The sequence below is a fragment of the Lynx rufus genome, unplaced genomic scaffold, assembly GCF_022079265.1.
Source record: "Lynx rufus isolate CCGP_SWC_20201006 ecotype Redwood Valley unplaced genomic scaffold, mLynRuf1.p SCAF_3, whole genome shotgun sequence".
Classification (NCBI taxonomy): domain Eukaryota; kingdom Metazoa; phylum Chordata; class Mammalia; order Carnivora; family Felidae; genus Lynx; species Lynx rufus.
This window is the reverse complement of record NW_025814845.1, coordinates 108,153,972-108,180,330: the sequence shown is the minus strand read 5'-3', so window position 1 is coordinate 108,180,330 and position 26,359 is coordinate 108,153,972.

Here is a 26,359-nt window from a genome sequence, read left to right as displayed (position 1 = left end):
AATAATATCAGGGCTTAACATTTTCAGAGGACACCACCTGCATCAGCAAACTACAACCATATATACTATGTAGTTAGAAAAAAAGGTGATTTGTAATGTTAACATATGTAAATTGGTGATTCTGGAATTCATTTCTTTATGCAAAAAAACCCCACGTCAGATAGATACAAACTATATACAGGTATAACTATAAACATTGAGTTTAAATGATAAAAACACAAAGACAAGTTTCTAAATTCATGGAACTCTGTAGCTGGACACCAAACCTTTATTAAGAATCGGATATAAAGTAAGGGCTACAAAGCAAAAGACATCACGCTACGAGAAAATATCATAGAGTAATACAAACTAGTCTGAAAGTTCAGGGAAGGCTTTTCTGAGAAAATGAAGGGTGAGTACAGCTTATCTAAGTTGGGGAAGGGAATGGAAATATTTCAGGAAATCACTTTACAAAATGCCAGTGGAGGTTGGGACTGATAGGATGGATGGAATAACTTATCAGTAGAGTAGCAGTATAGAGCAAGGGAAAACACTGAAAGAGGAGTCTAGATAGGTAAGCAAAATTCAGATCATATAATGCTCTGTAGGCTATAGGAAGAAGTTTAGTTATGTTAAGAATAAACAGTAGAAAGTTATTGAAGGAGTTTAAACATGGATAGGAGAAATTAGAAATATGTTTGAAAAGGACACTCTGGTAGGTACTCTGGAAAGAAGATTAAAAGGTTAACAGTTAATGCTTGGAAAACAAGAAGTATTAAACACTAATATAAAATATAATGGAGTTTCTGATATAAATTTATGAAATCTTGATTCCCAATCAATGTTCTTGCCTCTAAACTAAGAACATTTTGGCTGAATTATAGAGTTTATTAATGAAATGATCTTATTACTTCCATTTGTTTTATTGTAACTGTATATAAGTAAAATCTCTGATAAGAACTAATCTTCACATTCCTTTGGATTAATTAATGAAGCATTTATATTAACTTGGCATTGTGAATGTTTTAATCCTCACATATCCTTGAGTTAATATGTCACCTTAACACCTAAGATGAATTTCAAAACTTAAACTATAGTCTATGCAATTAAAGGTCTAGGTTTCAGAGAAAATATCATATAGATGTGCCCCCATAAATATTGTGAGTAAAAGACTTCAAGTGAATAAAAGGAGGAAACATAGAGGTACAATTTTAGACACATATATTTTTATGTTTTATTTAATAGCTCTGAGTGAGGCTGGACTTGAAATATGTGTTTGCATATGAATTTCACAGCTACTAGTTTGATTAGATGCAAAAAGTCATTTGTAGACTTCCTTCAATTATGTCAAGTACATTTTGAATTTTGATATTTCACTGTATAACAATCAATGTATTTTTATATAGGAGACTTCATGTGTCTTTGAATTCAGCATATGCTGTATTTTAGGAACATGCAAGGTAAAACTATGAATCAGATTTTCAAGGACATAAGTCTTGTGGCTGAAAGAAAAAAGAAAGAAGTGTCCTAGTTTCCTGACCCCAAGTCTACTTGAGAGTTTAACACCTTGATGCTGTCCTTTTCTTTTTATGAGCTCCCCAGTATTGTTGCAATCAGCCAGGCCACCTTGCTTGTATTCCTCACATCCTTAATAATGGACCAAAGCCTTGCTTTCAGTACTGGTACCAATAATCAGATCAGTTTCTCTTTTCAGTTTCAGGCTTCAGGTTTATTTATAAAATAGTTTTATATGGGATACTGCATAAATTAAAGTCTTCGGGATGACAATAAAACCTGGCCAAAAGAGCTAGAAAAACTTCCCAGCACACCATTGGACTATTTTAGTAAAGATGCAAGTGCCATTACACTCAGTCATTGCTATCCAACAAACCCCGCCCCACCACCCACTCCCACCATATTGATGGGGGAGTTATTTGACTTTAATTATTTTCTATTACTGCACTATAAAGCAGTTTCTTTTTGGAAGTAATTTGCTCTACCATGCTTCTTTAGCTGAGCATAATTGGAGACCTCAGATTTCTATACAAATAAACTACTATTCAACTATCTTACCAGTTCTAGTAGCTTTTGATGTTTTTTTCTACATAGATGAGTATATTCTTTGCAAATAATGACATTTTAATCTAATCCCTTTCAATCCTTACACTCTGATTCTTTTTTTTTCTTTCTCTTCATTCACTTTTTTTTCATCTCTTTATGTTTCTGTCTCTCTCCATTACTCCCTGCCACCCTTCCTTCCTTCCATTATTCTTATACTGTAACCAGGACATTCAGTACTATGTTAAGAGTGGCTGTGCTAATGAGAATCCCTGTATTCCTCTTGTTCTTATGTGTGTCTGTAGGGGTATTTGGTGCATAACCTTTTCCATATTAGGAAAATTTCCTTTTTATAACATTTGGCTCTTTATCAAATGCTTTAATTATACCTATGATAGCTACTTTTTCTTCTTTGGTCCATTAATGTGAGTTATAATGTTAACTATTTTATGCTGAATCAGCAAAGACTTTGGGGGATAAATCTTATAGGATTAGGATACATTAATTTTAGTACACTGATTCACTTTTTTATTTTATCTAAGGGTTTTTATCTATATTCATGAGAGGAATGGATTTTTAATTTTCCTTTTTGTATTGTCTTTATCTGATTTGAGATTATAATAACTTTACATAAAGTAAATAGTTACCTGTAGCTATTTCTATTTTTTTGCAAAAATGCAAAAAATTTCTCACTTTGAAAGTTTTTGGAATTTGCTCTTTGTCTTTGACAAACTTAAATTTCAATATAACATATGTATGTATAGATTTCCTTTAACTAGGGAATTTGGCATTCTATAAATTGTTTTGCTATGAGATTTTAAACTTTATACATTTTATAAGTTTACTATTATTTATTCAAACATTTGCTCTCACTTTGGTATCCTATGCCTAAATGCTGGCAATTCTACTTCTTCCCAATTTAATATTTATCTCATTATCTTTTCCTGTTGACGTTTACAAAATTTTGTATATGTTTTTCCAGATCATTTACTCATTTTTAGCAGTTTCTAACTAGCATTTTTTCTTATCCACTGTAACAATTCTACTTTGTCATCTTTTCAGTTTTTTAATTGCTATTAATCTTCCATAATAAACTTTCATAAAATTTATCATTTGGGTTAGACTCTTAACTGTTTAAAAAATTTAACATCATGTGTTATATTTGTTATTTTTCTTTATAGTGGGTTTACTTCTCAGGTAGGATTATTTTGTTTTGTGAACTTGTATCCCCCTGGTGGTATTATCCACCCTTTTTGGTAGGTGGCAGGTCTTAAGGACATATAGGGAATAAGCACCAGACTCACGAATCTCCAGAACCCCCAATGTCATGTCTTGCAATTCAACCTGGCCACATTAATCCTGAATTACATAGGGTCTAAGGTTAAGTTTCTGTATCAAGGAGACCCAAAGTTACAATAGATTATATGCAAAAGAATTTTATTCCTCTCTTACTTATATTCCAAAGGAGAATTAATGTAGAGCTACTAGGATATTTCTTCACCACAAAAAGAACGACTAAGGATAAAAAGTGGCCCTCAGACTAAGGATAAAAAGTTTCGTGTTGTCATTTCTATACCAGCAAGGAAGGGGGGTCATGGGAAGGACAGGAAATTATCCTTTCTGAAAGATATAATCTAGAAGTTATAAATCCCATTTGCACATATTCCACTGACCAGAATTATATCATATTGCCACATCTCGTTTCATGGGAAGCTAAGAAATACAGTATTTGGGTGGAGTTGTGCCCTGCTAAAATGTAAGTGTCTCTATCATTAAAGTCAAGAAAGTTTGAATAGATTCTGGAAGATAATTAGCAATTTCTTTTAAAAATTACTCAGAAAAAGAACTACCCAGAAAAACCTTCTATCTAAATGGCATATATCAAGTTTTCTTGAATTTGGAGGAGGTGGATGTGAAGCAAGGAACTTCCCACCATTTTTTTATACTTGTTCTACTAGCAATTCAGGAAATCAGGGCCAATTCTTAGGACATTACTAAACATTTCTATGGTGATGATAGCAAACAATGGCATGCCCTAGAAAATGTGTTTCTAATGTCAGAATTTTAAACCTCTTTCAATTGTAGCCTTCTGCTGCAATTCACCTTTCTGCAAGGAAGTTGTAAATTTATCGTCTCTCCACTGCCTCTCTCTTACACTCACAACATATGTGTTCCTGTTCATAGTAGCCTTGATCTCCCTAATCTTTTACTCTTTAATATTAATCCTTCAAATCTATGTTTCTTTATTGCTTCTGCAATTTTTCTGGGGTAAATTATATGGGAGAAACCCAAAAGCATAAGTTAGTGACCATTTTATCTGATATCAGAAGCCCACTGATTTACTTGCTTGATATTTCAAGTTTTGAAAAATATCCATATAAATACTCCAGAGAGCTTTATAATAGTCTGTACAAAGTTAAAACATTTTGTTGATAACCTTTCAATAACTTCTGAAGCTTATTTTATCCTAACTAAATGGATTATTTTGACATTTTATTGATGTAATTATAAATAGAAATATTCAAAAAGACAGGAGTGGTGAGTCACAATCATTACTGAAATAAGTAAAATAAAAAGAATAATTGAGTATAATTTTAGTTTTAATTAAATTAACGTAACTTGGGTTTAGTCAGATTTGGGGGAAAATTTAGCATTTCATGAAGTTTTCAAGGTCTGAGGATATGATTAAGTTCAATATTGTATGATAGAATAACAGTAAGACCACAGGAAAGATCATACCTCAATGGATAACCTAGCCCTAATAATTAATACCATAATTCTTAGGCTTTGAAAATTATGCTCATTTTAAATAAGCATATTAAAAGTCTGTTGCTTTGCCTTATCTTTGATACATTTTTTTTTAAATCTCCATCTGTCTGATGGGGTTTGTATAAACTTAAAAGAACTATCTTTACTCAAACTTATCATAGTTTTGTCTTTTAAAATATTAAGTCATTCCCCAAAATCCAGTCTCAGTTTAAAGTGCTAAGTCTCTGGTGGCTAAGAGCAGCCTGTAGTTCTGGTCCAAAATGGGACTACGAAACCAGAAATCATGAAATCATGAGCTTGTTTTAGTGTGTGTGTGTGTGTGTGTGTGTGTGTGTGTGTGTGTATTTAACTCCTCCACTTGCAAGTTAAATATTGTATGCTACTTTGAATTTTCCCCAGGCCTTCCTGAATAACCAGAACAAGGTAGATCAAGGTATGCTTACTCTATTGTGCATCTTATTTTTCTCTCACCATATTCCTTACTGTAGATCCTAGGTTGAACTGGTGCTGAAAATACATAGATTGTAGGCATAACTGCTCCATACGGATTTAAATCACTACAGATTTACCTCTGATTATTTTGGTTTTAAGGTCAGAGATCCATAATTACCCTCTAATATTTATCCTTACCCTATATAATAGCAGAACTGCCCATGACTAGAGATAATTCCCTGCCTCTTATGCCTCTGGACCTACTATTTCTGTTCTTCCATGTGAAAGATGAATACATTTCTATTTTGTTCTATATTTTTGGGTGTCTTTGCTACAGCAAATTGTCTGAACACTAATATATTCTCCAACTTAAGGCAGATATCCTTAGTGTTGAGACTATTCTACGTGTGATGCCACCTATTTGATTATTTTCCAACTGTTCCCATTAATCTCATTCTTGCCTATCGCTGCATTCCTTCAGAAAATAGATGCTCAAGTATATAGAACAAGGCAGGGATTTTGTTGCTTCAGTACAGATGTCAAGGGTGGTTCTAGCAACCAAGCTAAGTCTGAAATAAGAGTTTTCATAATTTGGTATAGTGCTGAAATTACAAATAAAAGAAAAACTGATCAGAAACATACGGGGACCAAGTTTTTGACAGCATTTCCTAGGAAATGATATAATCATTATAGACAGGAACTCTTCCTAAGTTATTTATTTCTTTACACTTATTTTCATGGCATATAAAAAAATGAGCATGGAGGGATCACGAAACATTTATAGACACATACTGTAGCATAATTAAAAATTGCTTTTTGTAGATATATTAACTAGAATATGTCAAAAATTTGACAGAAATCAAATAATTGCAATCTTATATTTACAATTTAAAATGAACATTTACATATTCGGAAAAAAACTAACTTGAACACATTTGAGTAAAGAGAAAGAGCACCTATATGGCAGATTATAAGGTCACTTATGATTTTTGGAGTCCTGTGGGGTAGAGAAATTATTAGTTTCCAAATATATATAATAAATTAGTAGATGTGTGTGGCTCAAAATGTGTCTAAAACACCACCTTACCCATAGGGGGAGCAGGGGAAAGTAATTGATTATATCAATACATGAAAAAAACAATATTCAGGATATTCAGTCTTCTCAAGAGACTGCAAAAAAGAATTTCCTGATTAAGAAACTAGGAATTTAAGTTGGCACAAAACTAGTAAACAAGTCTTATAAAGGGAGATTGAACAAGTGAAACATACAAGTTCAAATAAACTTGCAATTAATTTTAACTGGGAGATCAGAGAAAGCTTCAGAGATAACAGGTCATATATTTAGGTTTTAAATATGAGGACGATCTCGATTCTGGATGACTAGCAGAAAAGATAATTCCAGATAAAGAAATATAACAAAAGATAGTGTCAAATTAAAAAAAAAATCGAACTTATGTAAGGAGAAGCTTATTTCGAAAAGACTACTGCAATAGGGAGAATGCTCCAACCATAAGATCTGCAAGAATCTCTAAGATCAGAAAGAAAGGGCTCCTTAGAAAGGAGTAGAAAAAACTGAAAAGAACCAGGTGTGGGGAGTCAGATGAGCAGGCATCATGATTGGACAGTTGATCCTCGAATGTTTCTCTTGGCTATCAGTTGCTTTGTAGGGACCATTAACAATATAGCAGTCAGGTTTTAGTTGTTTGATGACAAATCCAGGAAGGAAGGGGAAAATTTGGAAATTAGTTTGGACAATTGTAGCCAGATATTAAAGAACACTGGAAGAATTAAAAGTTTAGTAAGCGTTGCTAATTTGTACAAAGTGGACAGGATCTAATCCAAGTTACAGGTAACAAAACTGGTTTTTCCAGGTTTTTCCAAGTGAAATAAAAAGTCACTGGAATCTTAATCAGAAAAGACAGAGTTTGCATCATTATCAGATACTTCCAACTTAAAAGGAGTAGCAAAAATAACCCAAGAAATGAACAATACCATAATATGATAACTCAGAAGGACATGCCAGGTTTTCTATTGAAACACAAAATTTTTCTCTACAGTCATTCTTCCTTTCCCTTGATCAAAGACAATCTCAAGAAAATATTATTGTTGATCACAAAATAAGGTCAGACTCACTAAATTTGCCTGATTATTTTTTACATAGGTTGAACAAGAATGATAATTTTGTTTTGCTAGAGTCTTTCATAAGAAATACCAGATTGAACTTTTAAAAGTCACTTGAGGTTAGGAATCTAAGTCAAGAACTTGCAATAAGATTTCACCTGCAGTACCTATAAATTTGGGTGAATTCTTTCTTTCTTGAGGTCACTGAAATATCCTAAGATTCCTAGGTTTTCCAGAAAGTGATTGTTCCTATTTCACCTGTAACACTGGGAACCCTGTGAGCAAGATATGAGGCCAGTTTTCCCAAGAGGGCTTTATAAGCACTATTACAAACAAAAACAAAACAAAACAAAAAACCCTTATTTTCTTAAAACTCTCTACTCATATGTGATTAAATGAGCATTATTTTCAAATGGCATTCCATTCAAAACCTTAGTTGTATAACCAATGTTTCCAATTATCTCCAATTAACAAGAAGGATAGATTCTCATTTATCCTTTATAAATAAGTTTATTGGCACAAAAATAAGAATATTTATTAAGTTTCTGAATTCTGGAAGATTAAACTGGGATAACAAGGTAAATATTAACTTTTGGTTTACAGAAGCATAGTCTAAAAATTGTCATGAATATAAATAACTTAAGAAAAAAGAGCAAAGTGTTTCTTATATTCAGCAAGTACATTAAAATATTATCAATATTCCAAACAAAACCAATGAACCTCTTTCATTGGTTTAATTAATTCTTATTCTACTCAATATTGGGTTAGCAGTCACATGAATCTGCTCTCCACTAGAATTATGGAAATCCCAACTCAGTCCAATGGTATGATCTTGATCTAAAGCAATGCCATCAGAACCTTGTGCCCAAGAGTTACTAGAATAATCCTTTCCCATGGGTCTCTAAGACAAGTCATTCTTTATTAAAGATGAAACATTCTGCCCCATATCTGATTTGTAAGCACCTTCAAGTAACCAGAGTGAAACAAAAATCTTCCTGTAGATGGAATAAAACTAAAAATGGCTATGGTTAACTTATTGGTAATTTTCAGAAGTGGTTCTGATGAGAGTTCATTATAAAAAATAACACAACACAAGGAAAGTTTTGAGGCATTCAAAACAAAATGAAGACAATCCAAAAAGGTTTTAAATAAAATACTTACAAACATAATATTATTTTTCAATAAAAGTAGATATATTTAATTTATGAAAATGAGGCAAAATGTCAAAAGTTATGAAAAGATTTGAACATTCCATCAAATGAAATAATAGATTAGTAAGAAAATATATGGCTCCCTATTGATCAAAGGGCCCATAAAGTTTTCAGAAGTAAATATAGAAGGTAATAAGACATAAATAACCTTATTACTTTCAAAGGTAAAAAGACTTAGTTCTCTTGAATAAGAAATGACATGATAAAGTCAACATGAAGCACAAGATATTTTTCTGATAAGACACAAAATTATTGCCTGCTAAGACAGATTTTTCAGAAGGCAAATAAACTTTTAAAAACTCTTAAGAGTACACCAATAATCCAAGAAACTCGTTTTAACAGAGAAAATAAAATTCTAGTTTTATATTAGCATGGTATTTGATATTTTTTTAATAAACAAACTGAAAAATTTTAGTCAGCTACCATAAAATTCCTTTTCCACAAATGTACAATTTTCTATATCTATTGTGGAGATAGCAGTCCTTTTACTTTAGGACAAGACTATTCTCTTCCTCAACAAAAACACATCCTCTCTACCTTGCATACTAAAGCTGGTTCTTTTTGCCATTATTCTCCAGGTAGATTCTCATTTATAAATGATGATAAAAACTGAATTACAGGTAACTTTTATTTCACAGAGAAAACTATCAGGTGGATAATTGTGACCTGTATGTCATAACACAAATATCGCAGAAGCAGAGATTATGAATTTACATCTCTCAACTTGTTATGGCCATATACTTTCTTACATGGAACTCCTAAATGGTCATTAGTAAAATGTTGCCATTTTTCATATAATGAGCTGAATTAGTGCCATAAGGGCAAAGCATGTAATTCATGGGAGAAGGGGAGAAAGGGTGCCAATAGACCAAAAGTTACCCATGGGATTAGATAATTCAGAGATAAATCTTAAAGTTGCTGGTAAAAAGTTCCACTCCAGAGTATAATCTTCAGTCCAGGAGCTGAGGGAACATCCTCATTCAATCCTCATTGAAGGAACAAAGGAAAAACAGAAGAAGTTTCATAGGCCAAAAAAATCTCTTTGCCTGAAAGGAAGTAAATTCTTATAAGCTTCTACAGATAAGTGTGGAGCACTGGATTAGAAAATGTGACTCACTGGGACGCCTAGGTGCCTCAGTCCATTTAGCATTCAGTTCTTGGTTTTGGCTCAGGTCATGATCTCACAGTTTGTGAGGTGGAGCCCTGCACTGGGCTCCACACTGACAGAGTGGAGCCTGCTTGGGATTTTCTCTCTCTCCCTCTCTCTCTTCCCCTCCCCCACTGGCTTGCACCTAGGCACACGTGCGTTCTTTCTCTGAAAATAAATAAATAAACTTAAGAAAAAAAAAGAATATGTGACTCACCACAGTGGATCCTAATATTCCCAGTCAAGACAGGATACAAAGATCCAAAAACCTGGGGTAAATACTTGTGAGAAGACAGTGGGGTCCCAGGGGCAGTCAGCTCTTCATTGGACAGGGTCTTGACATCAGATAACTGTTAAACAGAACAAATCTGGAGGAAAGACTTTTTTCCAAAGACTTCCAAAACCAAAGAATGGGAATTTGGAGGATCTGTGCTTAACCTTGTCCTAGGTAAACAAGGATATTATCCTCAAGTCTTCTCTAATTCACCTAGGGAAGGGTAGGTCATTGCAGTAAACCACTTCCTGCAACACAAAAGGGTCGGAGTTTCTTAATCACAGTTTGCAAGGAGCACAGGGCTTAGGTAAATTTCAACACTGTCAATAATATGAGGAATTATGAAAATGCACATAATATTCTATTACTATCTTAAATACTCAAATTGTGTGCCTTCTTAATATGAGTCATTGAACATTTAAATATCAATAAATTCTTATAAAATTGATTTAAGTGCTTCTGTCTATAACACTCAGGTTTAGAAAAATAACAAAGGAATTACAATGAATAACAATAATTTGTGGCTTTCATTAGTATCCAAATAAAAAATTCATAATCAAATACAACCAAATAAAGAATTTGGCATAAGATTTTAAATGCTGAAAAACAAAAGATTGAAATCACTGTTACTATGGATATACACATTTAATAGAGAATTGGCTCACCTTTTTTGTAAAATTCTCATGAAGTTGCAAAGATAATAAAACAATCATGGCTTTCAACGTTAGGAATACAGTTCCATTTCCAATCTTTCCATTCCAGTGGCTTTATGCATAATGAAAATTTAACAATAATTAATGGATCTTTAAATTTTTTTCTTCAATTGAAGGCATATGCTAATTACATCTCTGCCAGGGTAGAAGCAGGGGAAGTGTGCAGAGAAGAGATCTAGAAGAACTCAACCATGATGCGAACATCTATGAATAGCTATTTCAATAGCAGTGCACATCATTTGCAAATGCTTGATATTAATAGTGATTTGCTTATAAGAATGTTTACTTTCAATTCTGGGCCCATGACTACATTTTAAGGCATATACTTCATGACTAAGAAGGCAATTATTCTGTCAGGCTCACTATCAGGAGATATTTGATTAGCAGTTTGAAATTTTTGTTTGTTTGTTTTTAACTATCTGAAGCTGTTATTTAAATTATACTTTAAGGTTTTATTGTCTTGACTCCTAACAATACCAAATATATCTCCCATTTCAATTTTCTTTTCCTTTAAGTCTTATCTGTCCTTTTTTTAATTTCAAGCAGTAAGTCTATTAAATACTTTGCAGAGTCCACAAATGGCTACTGAAAGTGACTATTTATTGCTGTTAAAAATCAGTTGTGGGTTACATATTTAAATCTGAATATCTGGGGGTGCCTGGTGGCTCAGTAAGTTGAGCATTGGACTCTTGATTTTGGCTCAGGTCATGATCTCACAGTTGGTGAGATGCAACCCCATGACAGGCCCTTCTCTGACAGCATGGAGCCTGCTTGGGATTCTCTCTTTCCATCTCTCTGCCCCTACCTTGCACAAACATGTGTGCTCTCTCTCTCTCTCTCACCCTCTTTTTTTCTCTCAAAGTAAATAAGTAAATAAATATTAAAAAGAATTAAATCTGAATATTTCAACATGCCATATAATTCGGTTCCAAAATGATATCCCATATAACCCTTTCTACTAATTATAGGAATAAATATGTTAGAGAAAATGATGATAGTTGAACATTGGAATTGCCATCAGTAATCTTAAATAAAGCATTAACAGTGTTCCTTTTTCACCATGATAATTTCTTAAAATTGTAAGTAAGTAGGCCCACATTTCAAATTTCAATCCAGTCAATAAGGCTTTGTAGAAGAGTGAATGAAACGTTGTACTTGAGAGTAAAAGATCGCCGTATTTCTGTTTTTGTCATTTCATGGTAAGTAACCTTAATCAGTTTGCTAATTTTTTTTTTCAAATGGGGCACCTGGGTGGCTCAGCCAGTTGAGCGTCCGGCTTCAGCTCAGGTCATGATCTCACAGTTCGTGAGTTTGAGCCCCGCATCAGGCTCTATGCTGACAGTTCAGAGCTTGGAGGCTGCTTCGAATTCTGTATCTCCCTCTCTCTCTCCTCCTCCCCCACTCATGCTCTGTCTCTCTCTTGCCTTCAAAAATAAATCAAAACATTAAAAAAAAATTTTTGTAATGTATGCCAAATGCAAGTACAAATCTAGTTGATAACATTGTTGTGAATACTAAATCAAATCATATATATCATAGAGCTGTTTAGATAATTTGTGATATCAATGATATTAGATTAAAATGTTATACATGTTCCAAAAGTCCTATTTCATTTTTAATGAAAACAGTGTATTTAAATATTTGATAAAAATGGTTGCCTCATTAAATACAATATTAAATTATAAGCCGGTCATTCCTAATCAAAATTCCAAAATGCTTTTGAGCACTGAATAGGTCTGAGCAGATTTTCCCTATTAGTGCAGTGCTAAATACAAAAACTGGTACAATTTACACTTAATATCCAAATCACTATAAATGCTCCTTTGCTGTTATTGTTATATGCTACTAATCACAGTCCATTCATTCTTCATTCTTGTATAGCCGCAATACAACATTCTATCTTCCCCATGCGACTCCTCCCAACCTTTAAAGTCCCTGACATGTCCACCTGGCCAGTCTTCTGCTACAGTGACCACTGGGATTATTGTAGTCCCTAAAGGGCACTTGAAATAGCAACCTGGTAACTAGATATCATGAACCCAAAAGGGACCTTCATGGACATAGTGAAGACAACTTCCAGGCAGTCTGACCCTTCCATAATGCCTAATAATTAGCCCAAATATTGCCAGCCAGTAGCATTAAGAGACTTTACTTTCCTTGTGTGAAACGGAAGTTATTCCAAGTTTTAAAATCTTTAGAAACTTTTTTAAAACGTATTTTCTCTAGGAAATTGTCATAGAGAGTATGTTGGATCACCTTTTTTGTGCTATACAATAAAATTTATACACAGTGCTCAATCTCTGTTGCCTTTCCTATAAAGGAAATCCTTTATAACACCTCACAAAGTCTTACATATGTTCTATCTGCTTCCATTGCCTTTTTCCAATGTCATTCCATCTTGTGAACTCCTATTCAGCGCTCACATTTTAGATCAAATATCTTCTTTTCTGGGAAATGTTATAGGATATCTCTAGACACTTTCTGTAGCATTTATCATTCTCTTATAGCAGTTATTGTATTTTACTATTTATGAAGGTGATGCACCCCTGGAGTCTTGTATCATTTTTGAACATCCATAACCTACCACAGTACCTGGCACAGAGAAGATTCAGTAGGGGGTCAGTTAAATGTCCAACTCTTGGTTTCGGCTCAGGTCATGATCTCACGGTTCGTGAGTTCAAGCCCTGCATTGGGCTCTGCACTGACAGTGCAAAGCCTGCTTGGGATTCTCTCTCTTTTTCTCTCTCTCTGTTCCTCCCCTGCTAGTGCTCTTTCTCTCTCTCAAAAGAAACATTTAAATACTACTACAAGGTGAAATAAGCCAAACAGAGAAAGACAGACACCATATGGTTTCACTCTTATGTGGATCCTGAGAAACTTAACAGAAACCCATGGGGGAGGGGAAGGAAAAAAAAAACAGGTTAGAGTGGGAGAGAGCCAAAGCATAAGAGACTCTTAAAAACTGAGAACAAACTGAGGGTTGATGGGGGGTGGGAGGGAGGGGAGGTTGGGTGATGGGTATTGAGGAGGGCACCTGTTGGGATGAACACTGGGTGTTGTATGGAAACCAATTTGACAATAAACTTCATATATTGAAAAAAATCAAAATAAAAAATAAATAAATCAATCAATACTACTACTACTACCAATAATAATAATAATAGCTCTACTTAGGTCATGTGCCACAATCTGTAGTAACTGCTGCCTGCAAGTTCAACATTCTCCACATGGTATCATTTTTTGAAATGTGCAAGCCAGCCAGCATTAGCGAAAAGGAATTTGAGGTTTTCCTGATCCTGGGCAATGCTGCTGCTAATTTTTTGGCTTTTAATGTTACAACGATGTGATTTACTATGCTATTTTTCCTCAATCATGACATCTCAAGTCTACAAACTTAGCAATTTTCCTATCTTTTCTGTAGCTACAGCTATACTAATTACTGCCCACCCTTTAGTCATAAAAGGTAAGTATTCCACATCACCTATGCTGAAGATCCACATTAAGAAGAGAGCAATTTAGAGTGATAGCTGCCTGACTGTGGTCCATAGATAACACTGCAAGAAGATAGCAGAAACGAGAATTTGTTAAACCCCCATGTGTGAGTGCTCTCATAACCACCTCCTTCAAACTGAGGGGCAATGCACATGTCCTGCATGGACTTTAGATGGGACTGGAGAACATTGAAATCTATAAATATCTATATGAAGAGAAGATAGGAGATAAAGTTCTACACTCTAATACTAATCTAAAACTACAGAATGTTTATTAAATATGAGTCAACAACTTATTCTTGTCCCAGAGTATTTTTAAAAAGGTAAATTATTTAATAGTGAGTTTAGATCATCAGTTCCAGCACATCATGTGTGCAATAAAACAAGAGTGGTGAATAAATAGATGTGAGTAACTTCGTTCCTACCTCAACCTAAATGTAGGAGAAGGTGACAGAACTACTAAAATCCAGGGACCAGGGACATTTTAAACACCTAGTTCACTCAATTCTATTCACTGACACCATTGTCTATAGTCTCTTTTCTCTCTATACACATACAAATAACTTGCAGAAAGAACTATCGAAGCGAAAGAAAATTGTTTTCTATCCTTTCTGGGCAAGAAGGGGAAAATGTGTGACTATACTCTACACAGGCCCAGGAAAATCCAGTGTAGTATTTAAAAAAATTTTTTTTTCAACGTTTATTCATTTTTGGGACAGAGAGAGACAGAGCATGAACGGGGGAGGGGCAGAGAGAGAGGGAGACACAGAATCAGAAACAGGCTCCAGGCTCTGAGCCATCAGCCCAGAGCCTGACGCGGGGCTCGAACTCCCGGACTGCGAGATCGTGACCTGGCTGAAGTCGGACGCTTAACCGACTGCGCCACCCAGGCGCCCTTGGTATTTTATTTTTTTTTATTTTATTTTTTTTTTTTTTATGAAGTTTATTGACAAATTGATTTCCATACAACACCCAGTGCTCATCCCAAAAGGTGCCCTCCTCAATACCCATCACCCACCCGCCCCTCCCTCCCACCCCCCATCAACCCTCAGTTTGTTCTCAGTTTTTAACAGTCTCTTATGCTTTGGCTCTCTCCCACTCTAACGTCCTTTTTTTTTTCTCCCTTCCCCTCCCCCATGGGTTCCTGTTGAGTTTCTCAGGATCCACATAAGAGTGAAACCATATGGTATCTGTCTTTCTCTGTATGGCTTATTTCACTTAGCATCACACTCTCCAGTTCCATCCACGTTGCTACAAAAGGCCATATTTCATTTTTTCTCATTGCCACGTAGTATTCCATTGTGTATATAAACCACAATTTCTTTATCCATTCATCAGTTGATGGACATTTAGGCTCTTTCCATAATTTGGCTATTGTTGAGAGTGCTGCTATGAACATTGGGGTACAAGTGCCCCTATGCATCAGTACTCCTGTATCCCTTGGGTAGATTCCTAGCAGTGCTATTGCTGGGTCATAGGGTAGGTCTATTTTTAATTTTCTGAGGAACCTCCACACTGTTTTCCAGAGCGGCTGCACCAATTTGCATTCCCACCAACAGTGCAAGAGGGTTCCCGTTTCTCCACATCCTCTCCAGCATCTATAGTCTCCTGATTTGTTCATTTTGGCCACTCTGACTGGCGTGAGGTGATACCTGAGTGTGGTTTTGATTTGTATTTCCCTGATAAGGAGCGACGCTGAACATCTTTTCATGTGCCTGTTGGCCATCTGGATGTCTTCTTTAGAGAAGTGTCTATTCATGTTTTCTGCCCATTTCTTCACTGGGTTATTTGTTTTTCGGGTGTGGAGTTTGGTGAGCTCTTTATAGATTTTAGATACTAGCCCTTTGTCCGATATGTCATTTGCAAATATCTTTTCCCATTCCGTTGGTTGTCTTTTAGTTTTGTTGGTTGTTTCCTTTGCTGTGCAGAAGCTTTTTATCTTCATAAGGTCCCAGTAATTCACTTTTGCTTTTAATTCCCTTGCCTTTGGGGATGTGTCGAGTAAGAGATTGCTACGGCTGAGGTCAGAGAGGTCTTTTCCTGCTTTCTCCTCTAAGGTTCTGATGGTTTCCTGTCTCACATTTAGGTCCTTTATCCATTTTGAGTTTATTTTTGTAAATGGTGTGAGAAAGTGGTCTAGTTTCAACCTTCTGCATGTTGCTGTCCAGTTCTCCCAGCACCATTTGTTAAAGAGGCTGTCTTTTTTCCATTGGATGTTCTTTCCTGCTTTGTCAAAGATGAGTTGGCCATATGTTTGTGGGTCTAGTTCTGGGGTTTCTATTCTATTCCATTGGTCTGTGTGTCTGTTTTTGTGCCAATACCATGCTGTCTTGATGATGACAGCTTTGTAGTAGAGGCTGAAGTCTGGGATTGTGATGCCTCCTGCTTTGGTCTTCTTCTTCAAAATTCCTTTGGCTATTCGGGGCCTTTTGTGGTTCCATATGAATTTTAGGATTGCTTGTTCTAGTTTCGAGAAGAATGCTGGTGCAATTTTGATTGGGATTGCATTGAATGTGTAGATAGCTTTGGGTAGTATTGACATTTTGACAATATTTATTTTTCCAATCCATGAGCAGGGAATGTCTTTCCATTTCTTTAAATCTTCTTCAATTACCTTCATAAGCTTTCTATAATTTTCAGCATACAGATCCTTTACATCTTTGGTTAGATTTATTCCTAGGTATTTTATGCTTTTTGGTGCAATTGTGAATGGGATCAGTTTCTTTATTTGTCTTTCTGTTGCTTCATTGTTAGTGTATAAGAATGCAACTGATTTCTGTACATTGATTTTGTATCCTGCAACTTTGCTGAATTCATGTATCAGTTCTAGCAGACTTTTGGTGGAGTCTATCGGATTTTCCATGTATAATATCATGTCATCTGCAAAAAGCGAAAGCTTGACTTCATCTTTGCCAATTTTGATGCCTTTGATTTCCTTTTGTTGTCTGATTGCTGATGCTAGAACTTCCAGCACTATGTTAAATAACAACGGTGAGAGTGGGCATCCCTGTCGTGCTCCTGATCTCAGGGAAAAAGCTCTCAGTTTTTCCCCGTTGAGGATGATGTTAGCTGTGGGCTTTTCATAAATGGCTTTTATGATCTTTAAGTATGTTCCTTCTATCCCGACTTTCTCAAGGGTTTTTATTAAGAAAGGGTGCTGGATTTTATCAAAGGCCTTTTCTGCATCGATTGACAGGATCATATGGTTCTTCTCTTTTTTTTTGTTAATGTGATGTATCACGTTGATTGATTTGCGAATGTTGAACCAGCCCTGCATCCCAGGAATGAATCCCACTTGATCATGGTGAATAATTCTTTTTATATGCTGTTGAATTCGATTTGCTAGTATCTTATTGAGAATTTTGGCATCCATATTCATCAGGGATATTGGCCTGTAGTTCTCTTTTTTTACTGGGTCTCTGTCTGGTTTAGGAATCAAAGTAATACTGGCTTCATAGAATGAGTCTGGAAGTTTTCCTTCCCTTTCTATTTCTTGGAATAGCTTGAGAAGGATAGGTATTATCTCTGCTTTAAACGTCTGGTAGAACTCCCCTGGGAAGCCATCTGGTCCTGGACTCTTATTTGTTGGGAGATTTTTGATAACCGATTCAATTTCTTCGCTGGTTATGGGTCTGTTCAAGCTTTCTATTTCCTCCTGATTGAGTTTTGGAAGAGTGTGGGTGTTCAGGAATTTGTCCATTTCTTCCAGGTTGTCCAATTTGTTGGCATATAATTTTTCATAGTATTCCCTGATAATTGTTTGTATCTCTGAGGGATTGGTTGTAATCATTCCATTTTCATTCATGATTTTATCTATTTGGGTCATCTCCCTTTTCTTTTTGAGAAGCCTGGCTAGAGGTTTGTCAATTTTGTTTATTTTTTCAAAAAACCAACTCTTGGTTTCGTTGATCTGCTCTACAGTTTTTTTAGATTCTATATTGTTTATTTCTGCTCTGATCTTTATTATTTCTCTTCTTCTGCTGGGTTTAGGCTGCCTTTGCTGTTCTGCTTCTATTTCCTTTAGGTGTGCTGTTAGATTTTGTATTTGGGATTTTTCTTGTTTCTTGAGATAGGCCTGGATTGCGATGTATTTTCCTCTCAGGACTGCCTTCGCTGCGTCCCAAAGCGTTTGGATTGTTGTATTTTCATTTTCGTTTGTTTCCATATATTTTTTGATTTCTTCTCTAATTGCCTGGTTGACCCACTCATTCGTGAGTAGGGTGTTCTTTAACCTCCATGCTTTTGGAGGTTTTCCAGACTTTTTCCTGTGGTTGACTTCAAGCTTCATAGCATTGTGGTCTGAAAGTATGCATGGTATAATTTCAATTCTTGTAAACTTATGAAGGGCTGATTTGTGACCCAGTATATGATCTATCTTGGAGAATGTTCCATGTGCACTCGAGAAGAAAGTATATTCTGTTGCTTTGGGATGCAGAGTTCTAAATATATCTGTCAAGTCCATCTGATCCAGTGTCTCATTCAGGGCCCTTGTTTCTTTATTGACCGTGTGTCTAGATGATCTATCCATTTCTGTAAGTGGGGTGTTAAAGTCCCCAGCAATTACCACATTCTTATCAATAAGGTTGCTTCTGTTTATGAGTAATTGTTTTATATATTTGGGGGCTCCGGTATTCGGCGCATAGACATTTATAATTGTTAGCTCTTCCTGATGGATAGACCCTGTAAGTATTATATAATGTCCTTCTTCATCTCTTGTTACAGCCTTTAATTTAAAGTCTAGTTTGTCTGATATAAGTATGGCTACTCCAGCTTTCTTCTGGCTTCCAGTAGCATGATAAATAGTTCTCCATCCCCTCACTCTCAATCTAAAGGTGTCCTCAGGTCTAAAATGAGTCTCTTGTAGACAGCAAATAGATGGGTCTTGTTTTTTTATCCATTCTGATACCCTATGTCTTTTGGTTGGCGCATTTAATCCATTTACATTCAGTGTTATTATAGAAAGATACGGGTTTAGAGTCATTGTGATGTCTGTATGTTTTATGCTTGTAGTGATGTCTCTGGTACTTTGTCTCACAGGGTCCCCCTTAGGATCTCTTGTAGGGCTGGTTTAGTGGTGACAAATTCCTTCAGTTTTTGTTTGTTTGGGAAGACCTTTATCTCTCCTTCTATTCTAAATGACAGACTTGCTGGATAAAGGATTCTTGGCTGCATATTTTTGCTGTCTAGCACCCTGAAAATCTCGTGCCAATTCTTTCTGGCCTGCCAAGTTTCAAAAGAGAGATCAGTCACGAGTCTTATAGGTCTCCCTTTATATGTGAGGGCACGTTTACCCCTTGCTGCTTTCAGAATTTTCTCTTTATCCTTGTATTTTGCCAGTTTCACTATGATATGTCGTGCAGAAGATCGATTCAAGTTACGTCTGAAGGGAGTTCTCTGTGCCTCTTGGATTTCAATGCCTTTTTCCTTCCCCAGTTCAGGGAAGTTCTCAGCTATGATTTCTTCAAGTACCCCTTCAGCACCTTTCCCTCTCTCTTCCTCCTCTGGGATACCAATTATGCGTAAATTATTTCTTTTTAGTGTATCACTTAGTTCTCTAATTTTCCCCTCATACTCCTGGATTTTTTTATCTCTCTTTTTCTCAGCTTCCTCTTTTTCCATAACTTTATCTTCTAGTTCACCTATTCTCTCCTCTGCCTCTTCCATCCGAGCTGTGGCGGTTTGCATTTTGTTTTCCATTTCCTTTAAAGCGTTTTTCAGCTCCTCGTGACTGTTCATTAGTCCCCTGATGTCTGTAGCAAGAGATTCTCTGCTGTCCTGTATGCTGTTTTCCAGCCCAGCGATTAATTTTATGACTATTATTCTAAATTCACTTTCTGTTATATTATTTAAATCCTTTTTGATCAGCTCATTAGCTGTTGTTATGTCCTGGAGATTCTTCTGGGGTGAATTCTTCCGCTTGGTCATTTTGGATAGTCCCTGGTGTGGTGAGGGCCTGCAGGGCACTTCCCCTGTGCTGTGGTGTATAACTGGAGTTGGAGGGCGGGGCCGCAGTCCGACCTGATGTCTGCCCCCAGCCCACCGCTGGGGCCACAGTCAGACTGGTGTGTGCCTTCTCTTCCCCTCTCCTAGGGGCGGGATTCACTGTGGGGTGGCGTGGCCCGTCTGGGCTACTTGCACACTGCCAGGCTTGTGATGCTGGGGATCTGGCGTATTAGCTGGGGTGGGAAGGCAAGGTGCACGGCGGCAGGGGGGGCAGGCTTAGCTCGCTTCTCCTTAGGTGATCCACTTCAGGAGGGGCCCTGTGCAGCCGGAGGGAGTCAGATCGCTGCCGGAGGTTTGGCTCCGCAGAAGCACAGAGTTGGGTGTTCGCGCGGAGCGAGCAATTTTCCTGGCCGGAGCCGGTTCCCTTTGGGATTTTGGCTGGGGGATGGGCGGGGGAGATGGCGCTGGAAAGCGCCTTTGTTCCCCGCCAAACTGAGCTCTGTCGTCCGGGGGCTCCGCAGCTCACCCTCCCTTTGTCCTCCAGCCTTCCCGCTTTCTGAGCAGAGCTGTTAACTTATGACCTCCCAGACGCTAAGTCGCGCTTGCTGTCGGAACACAGTCCGTCAGGCCCCTCCGCTTTTGCAAGCCGGACTCGGGGGCTCTGCTTGGCCGGCGAGCCGCCCCTCCGCCCCGGCTCCCTCCCGCCAGTCCGTGGAGCGCGCACCGCCTCGCCGCCCTTCCTACCCTCTTCCGTGGGCCTCTCGTCTGCACTTGGGTCCGGTGACTCTGTTCTGCTAATCCTCTGGCGGTTTTCTGGGTTATTTAGGCAGGTGTAGGTGGAATCTAAGTGATCAGCAGGACGCGCGGTGAGCCCAGCGTCCTCCTACGCCGCCATCTTCCTAGTATCTGGTATTTTAAACTATTATATCAAACTGTGGTTATATTTACATGGATAAGTACACATTTCTAAGTTTTTATTTCAAGTGAATATAGCACTTTGTAAATACAGTTGATATTAATAAAAACATAAGTATAATTTATGTTACATTAATTGCTTTTCCAACTTCTTTCAGAATAGCATACATCGGGGTGCCTGGTTGGCTCAGTCGGTTGAGCGTCCGACTTCGGCCCAGGTCATGATCTCGCGGTCCGTGGGTTCGAACCCCGTATCGGGCTCTGTGCTGACAGCTCGGAGCCCAGAGCCTGTTTCAGATTCTGTGTCTCCCTCTCTCTCTGACCGTCCCCTGTTCATGCTCTGTCTCTCTCTGTCTCAAAAATAAGTAAACATTAAAAAAAAATAAAAAAAGAATAGCATACATCTTTTTAAAGAAAGAGCAATTTGGATTTATTTTGATTATGAGAAATTTACCTTCAATTAGAATGTATAAAGCAAGATTTATACTTGAAGAAATAATTTAAAGTGACCAAAGAAGGTTTTCAGCAGCTAAAAAGAATAATAATTAGTTGCTAACCAAGGAAGGGAAGAGAAGTGTGTCCGGAGTGGGCACAGTTTCAGAAATGCAATAAGATCCAACTGTCCTCCACATACAAACTCCTACTAATATTTACCATACTATCCAGAATTTCATTTACTAAGGTTATTATTTTTGGCTAAAACATTGTTTGCAGGAGGTCTTGGTTTAAAAATATATAGTTATAACAGTAGCAGAAGTAACAAGAACAGCAACAGGAATAATAAAATGTTAATCTACCATATGCCAGTCATTCTTGTAAGTGCTTTACAATGATTTTTCCTTCCAGCCTCCCACATGCCTTGCCCATCATCACCCTCAGTTAATGACATTGCTTCTTATTCTAATGAGAAAATGGGAACAATTAGAAGAGAACATCCTCATACTCCAACCACTGCCTTCATTTGTCCACCTGACTATCTCATCATGTTCTTCATCCCCTTTTAGGATAACTCACACACCAAGTTCCCCTGCTCCTCTCTGTGCACTTCTCTGTTCCCTTTGCTGGCTCATTTTAATGGGAAATACAGTTAATCACTTAATTGCATTGGTATTGAATCCTCATCACTTAGGACTTTTCCCTCTTTTCTGTCTTGGTGATCTCATCCAGACTTTTGACTTCAAATATCATCTGTAGGATTTGTTACTGACTCTCATATTTCTATTTTCAATCTACACTTGTTGAACTCAAGTTTTATATATCTAACAGTTGACTTCATCTTTGGGTATCTAAACATGAATCAGCTATCTAAACTTGAATTTTTGATTCCCCTCCCTTCCCCCCCCCCCCCCGACTGCTCCTCTCACACTCTTTTACATCCTCAGTAAGGATCTGTTCCTTCCTTCCGGTTTCTTCCCCAGTAGCTTGCAAGTTTCATTAGGGAGGTAGTTTTGTCTATTTCTGTTTATTGCTGTATCTGCAGGATATTGGTTAGGACTAGGGCATTTTGCCAGCAGTTGATAAATACATTGAATGATAATAATAAGAGTTACATCTGTATTCTCTGTATTGTTCCTGTTTTCACAGGTTTATTCAGTCTTCCCAAAAAGTCTCAATAGTAGGTATTCTTATTCTTATTTACAAACAACCTCAGAGGGCTTAAGTAACTTGCCAGCAATAACAGTGATAAATAGATATCGGTGCCAAATTTTCAACACAAAATTTGTTGTGTGTGTGTATGTGTGTGTATGCATGTGTTTGCATGTGTGTTTACAGAAAGAGAGAGAAAGAGAGAGAGAGAGAGAGAGAGAGAGAGCCCGCTTATCATCTAGATTTCCTTCATTCTGAATTAACAACTTTCTGCATGGCGGGCATGTTGGTTAAAATATCTTTTGGCTACAGAAATAATATTTTTAGTTCTAGTAGATCTTCAGCAAATTATTTTACAGTTGCTCCTTATTTATTCATTTCTTCTATCACTTTTTCTTTATACAGAAACAGAAATCGAGATAAAGAACAAGTAAAAACATGTCAGTAGTAGAGCTAGACTTAAGGTGGCATTCACAAAGCAATAAGTACTGTTGTTAACTTCTCTTGAGCTATCAAAGTTGCATTGAGTAAACAGTTAATAGTGTTAAATCAATGTAGTTTGAGGTGTCCATGTGTTTAGTGTCAATATAAAAAATTCCATGACCAATTTAGAGGTTTTCAAAATTACTTCTAAAAAAGGTAAGTGCAATTAAATGAGTTAGTTATACCCAATTATGTGTGAAGATTAATACGCTTTGTCAAGTAATGCTTTTACCACAGGCTTGACTATTTTCATCTGTTATTCCCTACTTTACTGTGAAATTTTTAAAAATATGATTTAAGAAACTATTTTCATTTCTGTTTTCTCAGCAGAATTTTAAATAATTTATGGCTTTAGTTATATTTGTTTTGAGAGTGAAATCTACTGCCCAATATAGCCTTTATGTCATTCTTTGTTTTAACAGTTTATATCTTAATATCACATATAAACCAAAGTCTATGAAATCCCACAATGATTAGGCCAACTCAGCAATATTTCGTTGACAGTTATTTTTCTTTCTTTTCATTTTCATGTGGGAGTTTTACAATTTCTAAGACATAAGGAATATTTTAAAGTTATTCTTAGGCTTCCAGGTCTGTAGTGGAATGCACACCAGCACTCAAATGCTCTCCTAAATTCCCACTGTAGGTGTGTCACAGAGAGCAAGGGGGAAGCACTAAAGTGAAGGAACTCTAAGAGGTGGCAGGGGAGTCCCACATCAGGACTCAGGTGGCAGCTGGGGCTGGGGGTGATGTGGCATGTAAGCAGTAGTGAATACTCTTTGCTGAAATCTTATGAGATGTATACTTTGAAGTCTTAGTGTAGAAGTGAAGAATTAGGTAAGGAACTGAAAAAAAAATAAAAGGATTAATTAAAGATTCCTCTACACAACAGCTGCTCCACAAATTATTTCATCTCTCCCTCACACTGGGAATTCTGACATTTTGGGGGAGGTAGAGGCTAACAGCCAGTTCCCTGCCTGAATACATCCAAATAAAGCAGGTTGGCTGTTGCACCCTGCTTTTGTTTTCATGCAGTTTCCCACCCATGGGAAAGAAGGTTGGGGAAAAAACAGGTCTGTGTGTACTGCAGAATAGGAAATTCCCTTTAACTGCATTATGAAATTCCACACGTTTATTCCTAAAAAAGAATGAACAACCAAGATTTATCACATTGGTTGGGAACACAAGCAGCATAAAAGACAAAGACAAAGATGGAGAAACTAACCCTGGTATAATCTGAGACAACCAAGAAGGAGAAGAAAACTTAACCAAAAAAACTATGAAATTAGAATCCTCTGAGACGTATTAAAATGTATCATATCCAGGGTGCCTGGGTGGTTCAGTGAGTTAAGCGTCTGACTCTTGATTTTGGCTCAGGTCATGATCTCACCGTTCATGAGATCTAGCATGGCATGGGGCTCCATGCTGACAGTACAGCATGGAACCTGTTTGAGATTCTCTCTCTCTCTCTCTCTCTCTCTCTCTCTCTCTCTCTCTCCCCTTTCTCTGTGCACTCACACACACATTCTCTCTCAAAATAAATAAACTTAAAAAAAGAGATATTTGTATCCTTGAAAGCAGAAAGAGGAACAATTAGAGGAAAATGAAGAACTCTCTATAAATCATGTAAGTAAGAATATTTAAGGGACCTTGGGTTTGGTGGTGATGTCTTAGACAAAACACCAAAAGCTGGGTCCACAAACAAAAGTTTGATAATTGATAATCAGTCACCAGTTAGGGGAGCTGAACAATGGAGTGTAGTAAGAGAATAAGAGCAGCTGAAGAGAACCCTGCCAAAATAAACAAAACTGTGTGACATCCCAGTGTGAGTGTCCATGTCCAAGAATGTGCCCTCTGTGAACATCAGAGGCTTCACAGCATAGAGTAAATAGACTTCACTAAAATAATCTAGTCAGTCACTAAACAAACAAGTGAAGAGTAGTAACAGTCCCAGAGGGTTAATGGCAACATCAGAGCTCTTACAACGTGTGTTCTGAAATGTCTAGTTTTAAATTAAAAATTATAAACCATGCAAAATAACAGGAAGAAGTGACCCACAGACTGGAAATAAAGCAGGCAATGGAAAGTGCTTTTGAATACAACAACCTGTTGTTGGATTTAACAGACAAATCTTGAAAGTAGACATTAAAAATATGTTAAAACAACTAAACCAAATGTGCTTAAAGAAATAAAGGAAATGATGATTAATTTTATGTGTCATCATGTTGGGTTGAAGGATGTCCAGGGAGCTGGTAAAACATTTCTGGGTGTGTCTGTGAGGGTGTTTGTGGAAGAGATAACCATTTGAATTGGTGAACTAAGCAAAGCATTTAAATAGCTACTGACTATTCAGGGTTTACCATGTGATCTCACGTAATCCTGACAACTATCTGATGATAAGTATTTGTATTTTCCCACTATAAAATAACCATATTTTACCAAAAAGGAAAATGGAGATTAGAAAAACTATAAAAATCAGACAAAGATAGCACAACAACAGAATAGCTGAGATGAATCCCAGTGAGTTTTAGATGTGTTGTATGAAAGAAGACATGATGGAATTTTAAAACAGGACATTATGCATGACACAGTCTGGCAGGAGAAAGTGGCAGGGCTGGAGAGATAATATCTCAGATCTCATAATATCAACAACAATTGACACTGTTGCTTCTTTCCTTCTTACACTTTTTAAAAAATGTTTATTTGGTTTTGAAAGAAAGAGAGCACGAGTGGGGAAGGGACACAGAGAAGGAGACAGAGGATCCGAGTATCCGAAGCAGTCTCCTTTATGACAGCAGGTAGCAGGATGCAAGGCTCCAACTCAGGAACCGTGAGATAATGACCTGAGCCCAAGTCAGATACTCAACCAACTGAGCCACCCAGGCACCCCCTTCTTTTACTCTTTACCCTGGTGGTATCTTCCTTTTGATTCTCCTTTCTATCTTTTTCTGTTGTTTTTCTTTACCGTATGGTGCTGCCTATTTTTGTCTGGTGTTATTAATTATTCATGCTTAATTCTATTAAATCTTGCCTATCCTCATGCACTACTGTCTCCACGTGTATCGTGTGCAAGCCTGCACTTCTTAGTTGGGACTCTCTTGAGCACTAGTCCTAAATGTCCAATTTCTACATCACTGCTCAATTCTACATCATTGTTATATTAATTTTCTTTTCATCCATACTGCTATTGTCATAACTCAGGTTTGTACCATTTCTTGCTTATGTTATTTCAGAAG